Source organism: Halichoerus grypus, chromosome 14 (assembly GCF_964656455.1).
Source record: "Halichoerus grypus chromosome 14, mHalGry1.hap1.1, whole genome shotgun sequence".
NCBI classification, from domain to species: Eukaryota; Metazoa; Chordata; class Mammalia; order Carnivora; family Phocidae; genus Halichoerus; species Halichoerus grypus.
This window is the reverse complement of record NC_135725.1, coordinates 63,271,095-63,288,776: the sequence shown is the minus strand read 5'-3', so window position 1 is coordinate 63,288,776 and position 17,682 is coordinate 63,271,095.

Below are 17,682 nucleotides of genomic sequence, written 5' to 3'. Positions count from 1 at the left end.
CTAGGCAACTAATACACCTTCTAAATAAACAGAACTTGACCAGTAGAAATTTCTTATGTGTCTGTGTGCTCCTAGGAAGTCTAGGAATGGACTTATTACTAAAACAGAACTTCGCATGTGTTATGGACCAAATGTCTGTGTCTCCCTAAAATTCGTATGTTGAAATCATAACCTCCAATGTGATGGCATTAAGAGGTAGGGCCTTTGGGAGGTAATTAAGTCATGAGGGTGGAGCCTCATGAATGGGATTAGTGCCCCTATTAGTGCCACTCCTCCCACCATGTGAGTCACATGAAAAAATGGCTACTTATGAACCAGGACAAGGGCCTGACCATATATCAAATTGACCAGCACTTTGATCTTGGACTTCCCTGTCTCCAGAGCTGTGAGAAATAAATATTTTTTGTTTTAGCTACCCATCTATGTTATTTTTGTTATAGCATCCTGAACAGACTAAGATAGCACGCTTAAGTTTGATAGGTGGTTTAGTCTTAAGACACAATTGTGGTGGGGCCCCTGGGTGGCTCAGTCTCGTTAAGCATCTGACTTCGGCTCAGGTCATGATCCCAGGGTCCTGGGATCGAGCCCCGCATCGGGCTCCCTGCTCAGCGGGGAGCCTGCTTCTTCCTCTCCTACTCCCCCTGCTGTGTTCCCTCTCTCGCTGTGTCTCTCTCTGTCAAATAAATAAATAGAATCTTAAAAAAAAAGACACAATTGTGATGATAATATTTAAGTGATTATATCGATAGTGCTTTTTATTTATTTATTTATTGTTATGTTAATCACCATACATTACATCATTAGTTTTTGATGTAGTGTTCCATGATTCATTGCTTGCGTATAACACCCAGTGCTCCATTGAATACGTGCCCTCTTTAATACCCATCACCAGGCTAACCCATCCCCCACCCCCCTCCCCTCTAGAACCCTCAGTTTTCCTCAGAGTCCATAGTCTCTCATGGTTCGTCTCCCCCTCCCGATTTCCCCCCCTTCATTTTTCCCTTCCTATTATCTTCTTCTTTTTTTTTTTTTTTAACATATAATGTATTATTTGTTTCAGAGGTACAGGTCTGTGATTCAACAGTCGATAGTGCTTTTTAAATATAAACCTTCCAGTTCATTAAGAATTTTAAGGTATGTGATGATACATAACAAGTCCCACAATTTTTAGAATTTCTATGACAAGACAAGAATTTATGAAGAATGCTAAAAACTGTACAACAGAAATCTGTGCATATCTATCCTTGCTTTAAGTAGAGAATATGTATTAAGTAAAGATAGATTAAATGTAGTTAAATTTTTAAAGAGGACTCTTATTACTCTTCTATTTCTTTTTTTCCTTTTTCTTCCTCTTGCCCTGCCCTGCCCGTGTTCTCTGTGGCGGCTTGCCAAGACTGCCAGCTCTTCTATTTTTTTTTTTTAAATTAAAACCTGCTAAACTCCAGAGTAGCAGAGTTTATTATATCTTTATTATTCCCCCTCCCTCCAAAATGGTCTAAGAATCCAGGGACCTTGATGAATTCAAAGAGACCAGTCATTTTTCCAAATACTTCACAGAGGAAGAAAGAGAAAAAACGAGAAAATTTGACCAGTCTCCTATTGGGTCCCATTTTTCTGTCATTGTTCTGTTGTCCACAGTTACTGGTAACAACAAATCCTCATGGTCTCATGCATCCTCTTCCATTCCTGCGATGATATGCCTCCTGGTCAATAGCCCAGCACAGTGGTGCTGTATTTCAGACTTGGACCATAGCTCAGCTCTTTAGTTCACACTCATTGGGTAAGAGAATGGGTTTTGAAGTCTCACAGTCCTGTGCATGTGTCTCAGATCTGCCACTTACTGGCTGTGTGGCCTTGGAAAATTTACTTAAGCTCACTAGGCCTCTATTTGCAGAACCATAAAATGGGTATACTATTGGACTTTCCTCATAGACTAGTTGTAAAAATTAAATGACAAAATCTGCATAAAGTATTTAGGAGAATATCTGGCACATAGCAATGTTTATAATTTTTTTTTAAGTTTTTATTTAAATTTCAGTTAGTTAACATACAGTGTAATATTAGTTTCAGGTGTACAATATAATGATTCAACACTTCCATATATCACCCAGTGCTCATCACAAGTGCACTCCTTAATCCCCATCACCTATTTCACCCATTCCCCACCCACCTCCCATCTGGTAACCATCAGTTTGTTTTCTATAATTAAGAGTCTGTTTCTTGGTTTGTCTCTCTTTTTTCCCTTTGCTCATTTGTTTGTTTCCTAAATTCCACATATGAGTGAAATCATATTGTATTTATCTTTCTCTGACTGGCTTATTTTGCTTAGCCTAATACTCTATAGTTCCAACCATGTCATTGCAAATGGTAAGATTTCATTCTTTTTTATGGCTGAGTAATATTCCATTGTGTATATATACCACTTCTTCTTTATCCATTCATTAATTGATGGATATTTGGGCTGCTTCCATAATTTGGCTATTGTAGATAATGCTACTATTTATAGCAGAGGTGCATGCATCCCTTTGAATTAGTGTTTTTGTATTCTTTGGGTAAATACCTAGTAGTGCAATTGCTGGATCATAAGGTACTTCTATTTTGAACTTTTTGAGGAACCTCCATATTGTTTTTCATAGTGGCTGTCTCAGTTTACATTCCCACCAACAGTGCATGAGGGTTCCCCTTTCTCTGCATCCTCGCCAACACCTATTTATTCTTGTGTTTTTGATTTTAGCCATTCTGACAGGTGTGAGGTGATACCTCATTTTAGTTTTGATTTGTATTTCCCTGATGATCAGTGATGTTGAGTATCTTTTCATGTGTCTGTTGGCCATCTGGATGTCTTCTTCAGAGAAATGTTTGTGCATGTCTTCTGCCCATTTTTAAATTGGATTATTTGTTTTTTGGGTATTGAGTTAGTTTCTTTTTCTTTTCTTTCTTTCTTTCTTTTTTTTTAGGGAGGAGGTGAGGGGCAGAGGGAGAGGGAGAGAGATAATCTTAAGCAGGCTCCATGCCCAGTGTGGACCCCAACGTGGGGCTCAATCTCACAACCCTGAGATCATGACCTGAGCCGAAATCAAGAGTCAGACACTTAACTGACTGAGCCACCCAGGTGTCCCTGGGTATTGAGATTTATAAGTTCTTTATATTTGGATACTAACCCTTTATCAGATATGTCATTTACAAATATCTTCTCCCATTCTGTAGGTTGCCTTTTAGTTTTGTTGATTGTTTCCTTTCCTGTGCAGAAGCTATAATAGTGAACCTGAGTAACAGAGGATGATATCTATATGTTTATGAAGAGATTTAATGATGTAGGGAAAAGCTTATGATATAATTTTAAGGGCAAAGAAAGGAATAAAATTATATATATATATATATGTATCTATATATATGTAATGTGATTTTTAATGTGACAAGGAGGATGGTGGCCATCAAACATTCCACTTTATGTCCTTGACATTTCTATCTTTCCATCTATAGTTACATGACTAGTTCTAGACTGTGGACTGTGGGTGAAAGTGGTGTGTTACTTCTGGGCCAAAGCATAGCAGAACCGGTGTGAGAGCTTCCAGCTGTTGCTTTGTCTCCCAAGGTGACTGAAGAGGTCACATGTTCCAGGGGCAGCTACAAGATTGTGAAGTTTCCTCATCAGTCTGGGTCCTTGATGGACTTAAGGTCCCTGTTGACCCATGATGGACAGGTAGCGTGAGTGAAAAATAAGCCTTAACTGAGTTAAGCCACTGGGATTTAGGGGTTAATTTGTCAACACAGCCTAATCAGGCTTATCCTGCCCAATACTTTTATCTTTATTAAAATATGTATAGAAAGACTTGAAGATAATTCACCAAAATTGTAATAGTGATAATTGTGCAATAGTGTGATTATGGGTGCTTTCAATTTTCTTAAAAAATTTTCTGTATTATAAAACATTAAAAACATTTTTAGTTCATTTTAGGAAAATTTTGATCAAAACTGGTTACATTATTATCATTGGCTCTTCAAGGGTAAGCTGTAGCTATTTACAGACAATTTATTAATAAGAATTGCTTGACACTCTAGGACTGACAACTAAATAAGGATTTAGTGTAGATTAGGGGTTGGCAAACTACAGTCTGTGGGACAAATATGTCTTGCAGCCTGTTTTTGTAAATAAATTTTTATTGGAACAAAGCACACTTTTTTTTATTATGTTCAGTTAGCCACCATATAGCACATCATTAGTTTTTGATGTAGTGTTCAATGATTCATTAGTTGCGTATAACACCCAGTGCTCATCACAACAAAGTACACTTTTTTTTTTTTTTTAAGATTTTATTTATTTGACAGAGAGAGACACAGCGAGAGAGGGAACACAAGCAGGGGGAGTGGGAGAGGGAGAAGTAGGCTCCCCGCAGTGGGACTGGATCCCAGGACGCTGGGATCATGACCTGAGCCGAAGGCAGTCGCTTAACCGACTGAGCCACCCAGGCGCCCAACAAAGTACACTTTTAATTTAAATATCATTCGTGGTGTTTTAGCTCTATAATGACAGAGTTGAGTAGGTATAACAAAGATGACATGGCCCACAGAGTCTGAAATATTTACTATCTGGCCCTTTTCAGAAAAAGTTTTCCAACCCCTTGTGTGGATTGTAAACTCTAGGCAGGGCCAGGATTAGGATGAGGAGTGTGAGGCACTTGCACTTGCTCAGGGTACAAAATTCAAAGGGGCACTGAAAAACTCAGTAATCAAGATCAAATAACATTTTAATGCAATATTAAAAAAATTAATGCAAAAAATCCATGATGAACAAAATGCCAAAATTTTGAATAAAAATAGAATCAGTAATAGTACTGTGACTACCCCTGTTGGAGCCCAAGGTGATACTAATCCTGTCTTTATTTAGAATTTTGATATTTTGTCCCATCATTTACAGCAGAGAAGTGCCCTAAATTCCCTAGCACGATGCTTAGCATATAGTGGACTTGTCATAAGTTTTTTCATAAATGTGAATTCATTAGCCCATGGTACTGAAAAAGAAGAATTAGAAAAACTGTTGACGTGGGAGCAGTTTGTCCCAGTTGTTCTGGTACTTATGCACTTACGTACTAAGCCTTTTCAGCAGTTTGATGTACCAACAAATATTGGCGATGGCTTTTGCCTTAGTCCTAGACCCATGGGCGCCACCCCAATTTATAGGACTGTTTTAAGGTGGTGTTTCGGGGATTTATTATACTTTAAACATAACTTTGAACATAATTTTTTTGAAATTTAGATTATCTGTAAAGACTTGCTTGTACAATCTAAATGCTTGATATATTACTTTTTAGCCAACTATTTCTGGCATTCTCTCCCATTTCTTAGTTGATGTATTCATCAGATAGACTAATCTCATCCTCTCCTTCCAGGCTCTTGTAATATCTCCATTCTGACTGGAAGATGGAACATCCATTCCAAAAGTCATATTTGTTGGGATTCGAAGCCACATTTTTCAGAGTTCAAAGGTTCATATAGTCTATAAACTTGAACTTTACTCAATATGATATTTGGAAGTGGCTGCTCCTAAGGAATGAACATTATATTGTTTATCTTTGTCACAGAGACCCACGTTGACCAGTATAGAGGCTTGGATGAAGACAGGGAACAGTCGTTCTTTTTTCTTCCAAATACCTGCTTTTTGGGGGAGAGGGGTAGATTTTGGTAAAAGTTGGGGAAGGAAGCACCATGTGAGTGGATGCTGATGTTATATAATGGTCATTAGACAAAACATTTTGAAAGGAGCATATTAACTGTAGGAATAGAGAACACAGCTACACATTTAGTTTACCATTGTAAATCAAAATAAATATGCCCAAATGGTAGTCACTCAAATGCAAAAATTGTTCATGCAATTCTGATAAACTTACAAGTAATTTAGTTTGAATTAAAATGTTAGCTGGCATTTTGTTAGATGTCTTTGTTACTAGACTTCAATCACCTATAGGTAAAATTTTTGGTTCTTCTTCATGTAGGGAAGTAGAAGAAGAACAAGAGAGGTTCTCCCTCCTCACCTCAGTTCTTTGAAGTGGATAGGGTAAGGGTGGGAGAGTGTTAGGAAAGAGAGAGAGGGGAAAACCCAGGAATGAGGCTTGAGGAAGAGAAGTGGAGAGAGAGAGATAGTGATTAAAGGAGCAATGTGGAGTGAAGAGAGGAAGGGGACAGAGAAAGGTTTTGGGGAGGGAGCAAGGGACAGGACTCTTGGTCTACTAGCTCCACTTTGTGTACTAGTAGGAGATACTATGATGGAGGCAGATACTCAATAACCTTCGACGGTGGAGACTCATCTGATTCCTTATGTACTACACAGGTGTTCTTCAAATCAGTTGAATCAAGAGGGGGAACCAGTCTGGTGCCACTGTGATGATTTCTTCTGAAGGTACTAATATTCTGAGGAAATTTCTGGCCCTACAATGATGTGAACTAAGAAGAACTAAACATTTACCAGGGATACATGGCAAGATCTGTGAGGAGGTTGCCTGAAAAATTGAATGAAATGAATTGAAATTAAATGAAAAATTAAGGTTTCTAACACTTTATTTATTCCCACAATCCAAATTTTCCTTTTGTTTTTCCAATTTTCTGACACATTTTGGTGAGGGCTGCCTATAGCATGTGTTTGTATGTGGAAAAATGGAAGCATTTCTCCTGAAGAAAAATTCACAGCTTTCTCAAACTTTACCTTGAGGCATTGGTATCTTAGTTTTTCTCTATTTTTAAAATTTTGGGGGAGAAAACTTGATCTTCTTTTCTGTATAGGCAGTTTACTAACATTCCATAGCTAAGTCATGTGGAGAGACTATTTCTAGTGTTGACAGTAATTGTCTTCTCTCTGGAGAGAATGAAAAGATGGAGTATTTCTTAGTACTTTCCACGGCACTTAGTCGCATGCTTTGTTTACAGGGGGTTCTCAATAAGAGTTCACAAAATTGTAACTTTTAAGGTTTTTATAAACAATGGTATGTACATAAAAGGGTTTTTTTCTACCTAACGATGAGAATCATGGGCTCTGAAGCCAACTTGTGTATCTGTTGTATTTTATAGCTGAATTAGACTGTTGGTTTTATGTTTTTAATTTAATTTGTATTTTTATCAAACCAGTATAAATGAATGGTTAAAAAGACAGAACAAAACATATAATGAAAACAGCAGCGTTCTGTGTCATATTTTCTTACACCTGATTCTTATCCACTATTCCTCATTATTAGCTATTTCACCTCCTTATTTCTAAATCACACCTTTATACTAGTTAAAAAAATTTTTCATTTTATGTACCATGGTTTCTTGCTATGGATGATGGAGCTTTAGCTCTCTTATACCATCCCTCCCTCCCTTCCTCCTCCCCTACTCCTTATTCTCCTAATGTTGTCATATTATAGTTTTGGTTAACTTGATATTTAGAAGTTCTTTTATTAAAAAAATTTTAACGGTTGTATTCTTTGCTTTATCAAGTATGTCTCTGGGAATTTATTTTAAGAAAATATCAGAGATAATGCACAAGACATTTATATGTAAGGATATTCACTTCAGTCCATCAGTAATTATGAAAAAGTAGACCAAATCTGAAGTCTAGCATTAAGGAATTTTTTTGGTAAAAATCTATTTTTGCCAAAAAAAATCTATTTTTACCTAATCATATGATAGACTACTATGCAACCATTAAAAGGAGTGCCTGGGTGGCTCAGGTGGTTAAACGACTGCCTTCAGCTCAGGTCATGATCCTGAAGTCCCAGGATCGAGTCCTGCATTGGGCTCCCTGCTCAGTGGGGAGTCTGCTTCTCCCTCTGACCCTACCCCCTTTCATGCACTCTCTCTCTCACTCTTTCTCTCAAATAAATAAATAAAATCTTAAAAAAGATAATGTTTTAGAAGACTTAATAGCATAGACAAAGGTTCATGATATAAGAAAAAATGAAGCTAATGTCTAACAGTATACCTAGTTTGACCCAATGTTATTTTAGAAAAAGAAAAAAAAAAAGAAAAAAATGCACATATTAAGAAGGTATGGAAAGATATGTACCAAAACTTTAAAAGTATTTTTTCTCTAGTTGACAGTATTGAAAAGTAATTTAGTTTTCCTGTTAAGGTTTTTCTGTATATTCCAAAAAGAATCAAGTTGGCAAATTGCTTTCTGAAAGGGTTCTAGTATTATTGCAATACCATCAACCATTTATAAGACCAGTAGCTTTATTGTATTCTTTTTTATTTTTATTTTATTTTTTATTTTTATTTTTTGCTTTATTGTATTCTTAACGTTACTTCATCTAGTGCTATTATTTTTTAAATTCTTGATATTAGGCTTGCTTCTCTTCTTTTTATTTATATTTGGACATCTTTGTGAAATTTTGACAGGAATTAAATATATTTCCTTTTAGCTATATTTTATTGGAAGACAAGAAACTGTCATCATAAGGTACATTAATCATTCAAAAAAAATTTTTAAAGATTTTATTAATTTATTTGAGAGAGAGAGAGCACGAGCAGAGGGGAGGGGCAGAGGGAAAAGCAGACTCCCCGCTGAGTAGGGAGCCTGACTTTGGGCTCAATTCCCAGGACCCTGAGATCGTGACCTGAGCTAAAGGCAGACCCTTAACTGACTGAGCCATCCAGGTACCCCCAATCATTCAAAATTTATTTTTGCTAATTTAATTGACAAAAAATGCACCTTATTTGGAGTATTGCTTCTTTGTGCTCAAATAAATTTTCATAGCTTCCTTTTCTTGTTGTGTATTGACTGTTTTGTGAATTTATGTCTGTTTGTGTCCTTTGGATGGTAGATTTCAAGATGGTAAGGTGATAACAGAGATTATTCTAAGCGGAGATAATGACGCAAGCAGACATATGATTATACAGTTGTGGACTGGGTTTGTGAGAGGGCAAATCCTGTTTGACAGGATCATGGTGTGTATGTGGGAGAACAGGGCAGGAAAAAGTAATGCCTTAGAGATGTTGATCATTGCCTGTCCTGCTAAAAAGAATTCCTTTTAAAGGAATCTCTTCTGCGCGTAGGCCTGCTTCTAAAGGGTCCATTCTCTGAACCTGTTATGCTGCCCATTCCCCACATGATTGGATCACAGCTGAGTGGAAGAGGATGGGCATCTGATCCAAAGACAGACACTCCATCGGTTATTCTGTGGCATAGCTGTGGTCCAGCATGAAAAGATGGAGTAGGCCATTTGGCCTCTTCAGAATTTGAACCGGGAAATCAAAGACTGAACCAATTAGCAGTGTGGGCAGAAACTGCAAGGAAGTGTTGAGAGTGGACAAGGTGGAGAAGGGCTTGGGAGTGGTCATGTTGTGCTGTGTGCTGGCTGAAACCATGAGGAATGGAAACTGAATAATGAGGGAGCAGGGCGACAGAGAGAAGAGAAACTGAAAGGAGAAGAAGGGACATGGGTAGAGTGAGAGAGTGGCTCAGTTTTAGAGCTTTCTCGTTCTGACAGCTATCAGTTGATCAGTGCATATCCTTTTTTTTTTCTCTTGTTTTTCTTTTTCTTTTTCTTTTTTTTTTTAAGATTTTTTATTTATTTGACAGAGAGAGCACAAGCAGAGGGAGAGAGAGGGAGAAGCAGGCTCCCTGCTGAGCAAGGAGCCCGATGTGGGACTCGATCCCAGGACCCTGGGATCATGACCCAGGCCGAAGGCAGCCGCTTAACCGACTGAGCCACCCAGGTGTCCCAGTGAATATCCTTTTTTAAACGTTTTCTTCTCTTAAAGTAACTTGAGTAGATCTCTAATGCTTCCAAACATACAGGTATCTTGGGACCGTATTAGGAAGAACTTTTGATGCTAGGGCAAGATGTTTGGAGTTTGCTGGGCAAAGGATAAATCTTAACCATTTTTGAGATGCAAACTAGTATCATTAGAAGTGTGTTAAATAAAGATTAATCTAGAAGTGGTATGCAGGAGAGATGGAGAAACTGATTTGGGAATCTATTACAATAAGATAGGTAGGAGGTAATTAAGGCCTTGAATTGAAGGTATGACAGAAAGAAGGTAAATGAGTAAACAGATGTAAAAATATAACAAAGGAGGAATCAATAACACATGATGTAATTTATTAGATATAGGAGACAAGGAAAAAGAACATGTCAGAGTTGGAGCTGAGGTTGTAAGGCTTGGAGGTTAGAAGTTAAGAGAAATAAGGAAGTTAGGAGGCTGGGATGTTTTGGGTTATGGAGGGCTGGAGAGCTGTTCAGTTTGTGTCTGTTTAGTTTCAGGTACAGGTGGGAAATACTATTTAGTTCAGCTTAAATAACTTTTATTGAGTTCCTACTACCTTGTTGCTGCCCCTCAATGGTGAAGGTGGGAGATTGAAGTACAAAAAATAAAATAAAATAAAATAAAACATGGTTTGTGCCTTTGAGGTGCCCCTAGTGTTATGGATGAAGTTGTCTGCTAGGTAGAGGTATGTGTGGAACAGCTTGAGAGAGAACTTTTGGACTGGAGATCCAGATGTCAAAAGAGCCCCCACAGAACTGGATTATTAAAGGATAGAGTGTGGGAGTATAAAGAGGAGAACCAAGGGTAAAACTGTGGGGAATACCTGGTGTCATAGGTTAGGAGAAGGAAGGACAAGGGGAGGCATGGCCAGGATATGCTTAGGAAAAATGGGGTAGTACAATATTACAAAACCAAGGGAAGGGAGCGTTTTGGGAGATACAGTGTTAAATACTGCAAGAGCTTGAGAGAATGAAGTTGGATTTGACATGTAGGAACTCATTGTGATCCTAGAAGACATGCGTGAGTAAAGGGCTAGTGAGGACAGGTAGGAAGCAAATGTAAATTCCTCTTCTAATAATTTGTATGTTGAAGGGTTGATAAGAAAAGAAAACTTGGGGGAGGGGGTAAGATCAAGAGAAGATTTGTGTTTATTTTAAGACACTGGATCTACCAGAGTAGGCAGAAGAAGAGATGATTGGTCAGGAGAGTTTTAAAAAAAATCAAGGAAGAGAATTGAAGGAGCAAGGATGTAAGGAGAGGAGGATTTATGATCAAGTGTAAAGGCAAAGAGGATAATGTTACCAGAATGAGAGATATTTCATGCTGGAGCCCAAGACTGGAAGGAAGAATACAACTTACAATACAGAGGAATTCAGAGGGGAAGAGAAAGGGAGTAAAAAGAAAAATACCTCAGATGGCTTCTATTTTCTCAGAAAAGTAGCAGGCTAGAAGTGAAGTCTTGTGATTGGGGATTTTGGGAACATAGAGGAAGAGAAAGTCTTGAAAGGCCACTAAAGGGAATGAAACAGGGAATTAATAAGAGGTAAATGAGAGGATTTTTGAGTGGTAATAGAGACAAATAAGGGTGAGAAGGTGAGAGATGAATCAAGAAAATGAAAACTGTTTCAAGTAGTAGTACTCAAAAGAATTTCACCGAGTTCCTCCTTCCCCCACCCACACTATTTCACAAATAAAGAGTTTAATTCCAAGCAACTTACTCATGAAACTGTTGGAGTCCCACTGCCCCCCCCACCCTTCTTTCTGCATGAAAAGAGATGTTGACAGTTAACTCTAAGGTTAGTTTAGGGAATTGGTTAAATCTGAAATCTGACTAAATCTGGAAAATATAAAATTGACCCAACCAAAAGATCAGTGCCTGTGTATGTTGAATAAACCTGATAGCTGGTCAGGATATGATTCAGGAATATTATAGTGTGTGTGCCTGATAAGAATACTTTTTCAAATTTTTAAACAATTCTGGTTTTGCATATATTTAAATGTCTGATTCAGACAAAATAACTGCCAATTATCTTATCTAAAAGAAACTCAGTTGTCACTGTGCTTGTTCTATAATGTAAGTCCAGTTTTCAGTGTGAAAGCTATAGTTGTGGAAGATAGTCTGGAAAATTATTACACATTCAGAAGTAATCAATCATTTCTAGAAATGGAATGAGAACATTACTTAAAATGTTTTAAGAAATATTTAATTTATTTCCAGGTTTCAAGACTTAATCCCTTAAGTTTCTATAAATCTTTTAAAGATGAAGCTTTGCATTTCTGAGGATTCCTTTTTCAGCAGAGCTCTAAGAAAAGTTGAATTCTCTTAGAAGTAATAGTGAAATAATATTCTTATTTATCTTTGTGAACAGGATCAAATATGTACTTTATATTGAACTTCAGTAGTGACCTTTAGGGGCCAAATAAAATGACCACAGCCCTTCTGTGTCATTTTCACATTCAATTTTAGCAGCCACAGACTGAACAGACAGAATCACCACAGCAATAGGCAGAATATTATTATTACTTCTGGTTAGAAAATTCTCTAGATATTTTTCTTTTTTTGGTTTTTGGTTGTTGAAACAAAATAGGAAGCGATTCCAGAAAAAAGATGCAAGTTTTATTAGATATTTTGTGTTTTCAAAGCACATTGTAATTGTCGGTTATTCTTTATCCCGCTGTGACAGCAGATGGGAATGCCATCAGTGATGTCCATAGGCTTCAGCGTGAGGTAAGGGTCAGTGATCATTCTGGCCTCTTGCCCAGGAGATGGAATGGAATGACTCAGTTTTCTTGGCTGAATTCCAAGGAGACCTCAGGAGAGCCCTTCACACTGAAATGATACTGAAGCCTTTATCACTTTTCTGAATTGGTAGAACTTGTCCTCTGGTTAGATGCAATGCTAGTGATACACCTGTCTCTTCTGGGGTGTGTGTGTAACACGTGTGTTTGTGTGTGTATGTATGTGTTCACTGCTGCTGGGAGTCCACACTTTTAACTCCACAAGGGGACAGCTCGCCTCTGACCCTTACTACCTCTTAGGTCTCAATTTAGGAAAGGGTGTTCTGCATTTCAGAGGTATTCCTAGCTAAAGAATCCAGCTTCCACAATGAAGTATTGGCAGCTCTGTGGATGAGCCTTGATTTGGCAGACTAGGCTCTCTATCTGACTCAAAAGCTTGGACATTATCCATAGATGTCCTTATTTGCAAGGTGACATTCTAAAGAGAATGCCCCCCCTTAAATTGTGTCTGAAGAGTGAATCAAGAATGCTGGGGGCTATTTTTCACTGGATGCTCAAACTGTTTTAAATTCCCCCTGAATCTGTTCCAGACACCTTTTAGTTCACTTCAAATTTCTTCCACCAATATTTTCTTGGTACCTGTCTATATGCTATCCCATTTGCTACCTCTGCCAGGAATTCTGAATAATTCTACTATGTATAGATAATAATTCTCAAATGAGAAGGCAGAAGAGCTACCCTGGCCCCAGTGTTCTGTGCCCATCACCAGGATGGTGTATTATGGAGCTGGAACCTGGTGTTTCTACTGCTGCAAGTTCCTTTCAAGTACAACAATACTTATGGTGGAGGATGGATCAGTTTTCCACATTTCCTGCAGGGTCTATCTTGGTTCTCTTTAATAGGCAAAAGAATGGCATTTACCTTTTCTAGCAAGACAACTGTGATTTTAGTAAGCTCATCATATATAATCCATACCAAGCTCTCAGTAGAAGAGGCAATGTAGCATAAAGTAAAGAACATAGTCAATGGAACCAATAATATCTGGGTTTGACTTCTGGCTCTACTACTTTTTAACTATGTGACCTTGTAGAAGTTGCTGTAAGTGTTATCTACCACAGGGCTGTTGTGAGAATTAAATGAACTAATACATGTACAGTTCTTACCATAAGGGCCTGGCACATGATAGGTACTCAATAAATGGTAGCTATCATCATCATTACCAGTGATCTTCCTGAACATAGGCTGAGATCTTTATGGAATTTGACTTATGGACACGTACAACTTTGTTCTTGGAAAAGTGGCAAGCAAACACTATCCTTCCAGGCATTTTTTTTTTTTTTTTTGAGAGGGAGAGAGGAGGGCAGGGGCAGAGGGAGAGAGAGAATCTTAAACAGGCTTCATGCCCAGTGAGGAGCCCGATGCAGGGCTCTATCTCACAATGCTCAGATCATGACCTGAGCCAAAATCAAGAGTCAGACGCTTAACCGACTGAGCCACCCAGGAGCACCCTTCCAAGCATCTTCTGATAAGTCTGAATATATTGTAAGACTGGCATCTGCACTCCTTGGCCATCTTCCAATACCTGTTGAACAACATCTTAGGTGAATGCTGGGGACTGAGGAATCATGGTTTTCTAGGGTGACATGACATATTTCTATGACTTACTGTCATATAAGTCCCTGGTTTAGATAGATAGGTTTTACAAGTCTCTTTCAGTATCTCTAGGTCAACTCTAAAAAATGTGTATTTGAGAGCCCAATGGTGAGACTCATTTTTCTCTTCAGAGATTTGCCAAGTCGACGAAATATGTCAGTAAAGCGGTGGTTGGCTTTATGTCCATTCCCAAGTGTTCCAACTATATAGTGTGAACAATTCCACATTGTCATTTAAGCTATTGCTACTCATCCACAGGAAGTTTTAGGGTCCATCTTTCTTGCTGCTCTCATATGGCATTCAGCTCTATACCAGCAGTTGTTGGTGGCTCTGCTCCTTCCCTTTGACTCACTGCATCTCTCACATCATAGGTGTCTTTCATGACCTGGGCAAAATGCAGGCAATTCAGAAGGGCCTTCAGGACACTCTTTAGTTATCAAAGCCACTGGTATAGCAGTACAAGAAGTACTCAGGTTACACTTAGCCTTTAAGGAGACTATCTACGTGGGTTATGCGACCTGTCTCTTCCCATACCCACTACCCACTTGAGTTGATAGCAGAGGGTTTCCACTCAAGGTCTTTTGAGGGGGTTGCTCTGTCAAATGTTGTCATCCCCCTCCAAGTGAATCAACCACACCTTCTATTGTATACATATACACACACATATAAACATATGTGTATATATATATATATATATATGCTTAGCTATTTATATTTTTCATGCAACAAATCGTCCCTTTATGTCATGTCAATTTTTCAACTAGTATGCAATTTTTCTTATAGTTTAAGTTTTTATTTTTATTTATTTATTTTTATTATGTGTTGTAAAATTGGGAAACAGGCTTAAGTAAAAATAAGTTAGATACAATCCAGGCCTCTGTCCTAGGACCTCCTTTTTTTAAAAAAATTATTTTATTTTATTTTATTCTGCACACTCCCCTAGATCATCTCATCCAGTTGTAGGACTTGGATTACCACCTTTCTGCTTATGGTTCCAAGTCTCTTTCTCTGGTTCAGACCTCTGTCCCACATGATGGACATAAAATTTTGACTGCCTCCCAGGCAGCTTCTCCTGGACCTACCACACGCAGCATACTTTGTCCTAAATTGAGCTCATTATTGCCTCCTTACAAGCTTTTTCCTTCCATATTCTTGATCTTGAATTGTAACACCAACATATCAGCTGGGGACTTGATAGTATTTCTAGTCTCTGCCCTCTCTTCTATTTCCAAGATTCAAATCCTATTATTTCTTCTAATGAAGTACTTTTGGAATCTCTCAATTTAGACCTTTCATCATTTACCCCATGAATTAATATAATACTTACCTCTAATTGCTCTCCTTAGCTGCTGGCTTAGATCTCTTCAATTTATCTCCTTAATGCTTTCAGCATGATTTTTATAAAATGTGAAAACTGAAAATATGATTATTTTTTTTCTTCTCCTTCACCCACTCCCAGCTTAAAAATATTCAGGGACTTCCCATCATTTACTGAATGAAGATCTAATTTGTTAGCATGGCTTATAAAACCCTTTATGATTTGACCTCTGCCAACTTTTCTTACTGTACCTCTCTCCCTGCTCTCCTGTTTTTAGTCTTCCTCCTTAATATAGTGAAGTGATTGGCTCCTCATGCTTGTGCAGACGTCTGTTTTTGCCTATGTTCTTCCTTTACCTGCCCCTCCCCTTAGTGAACTCATGAAGCTTTTATTGACCTCTTCCCTAAAGGAAGAGTTAAGTTTCTCTATCTCTCTGCTTCCATGGATCTGTATTACTTATTTAACAAGTGTTTGCTGAGGATGTGCAATACAGAGAAATAAGGTTAAAATTAAATGATTTTTGGATTGAGCACATGAGTACATTTGTTTTAGATAAATATTAATAACAAAATAAAAATGAAAAAAAAACCCCTTATTTTGGATATTTAGCTTAGCCATGTAGAGTGGGATAAATTACTAAGCTTTAGCCAAATGCAACCTAATTCTTGTTTGATTCAACTGTCCCTGCATTTTCCCTCAAATCATTTGTGATATAATGGTGTTGTTGAAGAATAAATGCAACCTACCTTAAAGGCAATTATTTTTGTTTTAATCAAATAGTGAGTCTTAAGGTTGTGACTGATTTCCATCTTTTTGCTTACTTATAATTTTGTCAGAAAGTAGGAGATTGAGCCTATAGGACAGGACAAAATCTAGTGTAGTATTTTGGCATATTAGTTGGGAAGGAACAGCACACAAATAGACTGGGGTTGGTTGGATTAAGTGGGTTAGGATTTGGTCTGTAATACGTTGGGCGTTTTTGTTAGATATGGGAAGTGAGGAGCTCAGATATTTTAGGACTAGTATTACATGTCTATCTAAAAGATTGTATCTGAAAAAAAATAAAAGATTGTATCTGAAAAAAAGGCACTGGAAAGAAATCTGTCTCCACATAGACTTTTTTTTTAAAAAAATTACCCATTTATTTGAGAGAGAGAGAAAGCGTGTGAGTGGGGGGAGAGGCAGAGGGAAAGGGAGAGAGAATCGCAAACAGACTCCACACTGAGCATGGAGTCCCCCATATCAGGACCCTGAGATCACGACCTGAACCAAAACTAATAGTCGGGTGCTGAACTGACTGTGCCACCCAGATGCTCCCACATAAATAGACTTTTGCTCTCATCATCCCACATTGTTTCCCTTAAACTTTCTCTTCATTTCAGAATCTTCCTCTTCCTTTACTGAATTAAGTCCTTTTGGGTCTCTGGTTATGCTATTTGTAGTGAATCTCTATTATTTTGTTTGTCCACAGTTTTGACTCTTCTTCTGGGAACATCATTCACCCCTTTGGGCAAAATGTTCCTTATTGCCCTTTAGACAGTTGATTTGGATGTGAGCTGCCATGTTCTTTTGACAGACTTTGAACCTGACCACAGTTGATGGCTGAAAAGTGGTCAGAACTCATCATTTGGAGTTTTGAACTAGGGACCAGAGAAAGCATGGTCTGTTCTTTGATGGTAAAGCTGAGATGAAGTATGGTAGCTGTTGGCAGCCAATTTCCTCATCATATACTTGCAGTTGGTTTAAAAGAAAAAAATAAACGTGCAGAGAAAAACAATGAAGAGACAGAAAATCCTGGTGGGACTCAGGTTTCTGGTTCCAAAGTTGCTTATATTCAAGTCTGTTTTGTTTTTTTTTTTAAAGATTTTATTTATTTATTTGAGAGAGAATGAGAGAGAGCACATGAGAGGGGGGAGGGTCAGAGGGAGAAGCAGACTCCCTGCCGAGCAGGGAGCCCGATGCGGGACTCGATCCAGGGACTCCAGGATCATGACCTGAGCCGAAGGCAGTCGCTTAACCAACTGAGCCACCCAGGCGCCCTCAAGTCTGTTTTGAGGTCCACCTGTAGTCCTTCTCTTCTTGTAACACCAAACAAATACATTTCCTCTTTTGCCTAATCTAATTCAAGCTGGGTTTCTGTTACCCTGCAACCTAAAGAGTTCCAGCCATTCCACTTTCTTCATCTCTTTCTCTATATAATCTGTTTGAATCATTTTGTTAATATTCTTTTA